The sequence below is a fragment of the Sinocyclocheilus grahami genome, unplaced genomic scaffold, assembly GCF_001515645.1.
Source record: "Sinocyclocheilus grahami isolate Dianchi unplaced genomic scaffold, SAMN03320097.WGS_v1.1 scaffold2315.1, whole genome shotgun sequence".
In the NCBI taxonomy this organism is placed as follows: domain Eukaryota; kingdom Metazoa; phylum Chordata; class Actinopteri; order Cypriniformes; family Cyprinidae; genus Sinocyclocheilus; species Sinocyclocheilus grahami.
Genome location: NW_015507494.1, coordinates 53,585 through 55,556, shown reverse-complemented (window position 1 = coordinate 55,556; position 1,972 = coordinate 53,585).

Sequence of the window (1,972 nt, the reverse complement as noted above, 5' to 3'; positions counted from 1 at the left end):
TTCAACTCAGACTAATCTACATTTTTATGTAACTGAATTAAAAAATATATGACCAGTCTTAAAGAAAAAAATTAGCTAACAAACTTTTAAGACTAGTCTTAAACTTTTATGCAAACCGGCCCCAGGACTTAGAGATGGTCGGTTTTACGTTAACTTGCATTTATTGAAAACACTGGCACAGGTCTATTGACAGGATTACAAAAGGACAATATATTAATGTCTTTCACATGTCTCTGTGGAATACTTGATTCTGATTTGTCAGTCGTGCCATTCAGCAGTTTGATATTTCCTAATATTCTCCATTGTCCACGGCAGCACTACAAATCAGATCACTCACGAGGAGCTACTTTCAGGCATCACACTGTGGACTCAATTTCAACTTTCAACATTATCAGTAAAAAATAAAAATAACAAATTATCCTGAATGCTGACATACACTCTGTCTGGATTTATTTTGTGCCAATGACTGACTGTACATTATTATTCCTACATTAACTTCTGTGTATTTCTGTGTTTCTATGCCAGTATGTCTTGTTCTCAATTATTTTGGGCTATTTGGAACTTTAGCGCTTAATCTCTGAATTAACAGATGGTGATTTTCTCAAAATGAGAAACTAAATAGTATTTAGGAGTTAAGTGCTGTCCTGTTTAGACTGTTGGAGCCAAAACCACTCACACTGTTGCACAATCATGTCCTCTGGAACTGGCCAAACATTTCACTCTACATCTGGAGCTGGACAGAGGAAAAATCCAAACAGAAGCATTGCTCGGTTGCCAGGGCTATTAAAATCAGAAAGGCCATCTGTCAGATCAGATCTGAAATGAGGACCGAAACAAAGCAGGCCCTATCATTTGGCCGAAGTGTATGGTGTGAGCTAAAAAAGTGATATGTGGCTGAATTTGACCACACATGGATGGAAAGAGTGAATTCCTCGAATAGGGAAACACTGAGCAATGTGGCCAGTTGCCACATTCTTGCATTCCTATCATTTTTTATTGGATTGTGACATGCAATACATTAAATAGCAGTTATAATTTAGCCAGTACCATATATGTTTACACTGTTATCTTATATTGCCATTTGTAAGGTTTGTGGTTAAAAGTACTTGAAGAGACTGTCAACAGTCATATACCTCTAATGGGAATTTTAAAACTAAAGCTAACAAGGATTACAAAGGCTGTCCAATGAATTACACAAGTCTCTGGGAGTCATCTGACCAGGTTTATAATTGTTTTCATCCCTCTCAACACTTTTAGTTATCTTTGAAGAATAATACCAAAGCCTTGACTCCTAGAGATTTGCTTTTTAGAGAGTTGACCGCTATCCACAAAATAAATGTAAAACTTAAACTCCAGCTGTTCCTCACATAAAGTTGTCATATGATTTCAGAAGACACAAGTTGCTTGAACTAACTTTGATGATTTATGAGCATGTTTTTTGAATCATGTTTGAAGCTTGAAGGTTTTTTGTAAATTTTTGTAATTGTAAATGAGGTAATCCTTTAACAGACATTGTTTTGACTCATAATTTGGAAACCACTCCTCTAAAAAAGTGAAAAATAGAAACCCCATTGTTCGGAAATTCTTATTTTAGGACTACAAACTGAACACTTGCTGTTTCAGTGTATTGTCTATGGTGTTTTTCTTGTCCTAGGTTTGCGGAGCTGAATGTAGAAATAAATTAATAAAAACAGGGACTGTTTTCTGATCTTTGTGCAGATCAGCTCATTCAGTATTTTGACTAATGGTGTCCATAAATGGAAAAGGATGTGAATATCTATTCATAATCTGTCCAAATATTTAACTCCACAAACAAACAATTATGGTAGTTATAAAGGGTGATTTTTGGTAAAGAATAAATATTATTTTGGCAAAGTTACTGAAAGCCTAGACAGTGCTACTTTTAAACAGCTTTATTTATTTTCCATGAATACCAAACACTTGACTCAGGAAAATCTTGAAAATTAGGCCT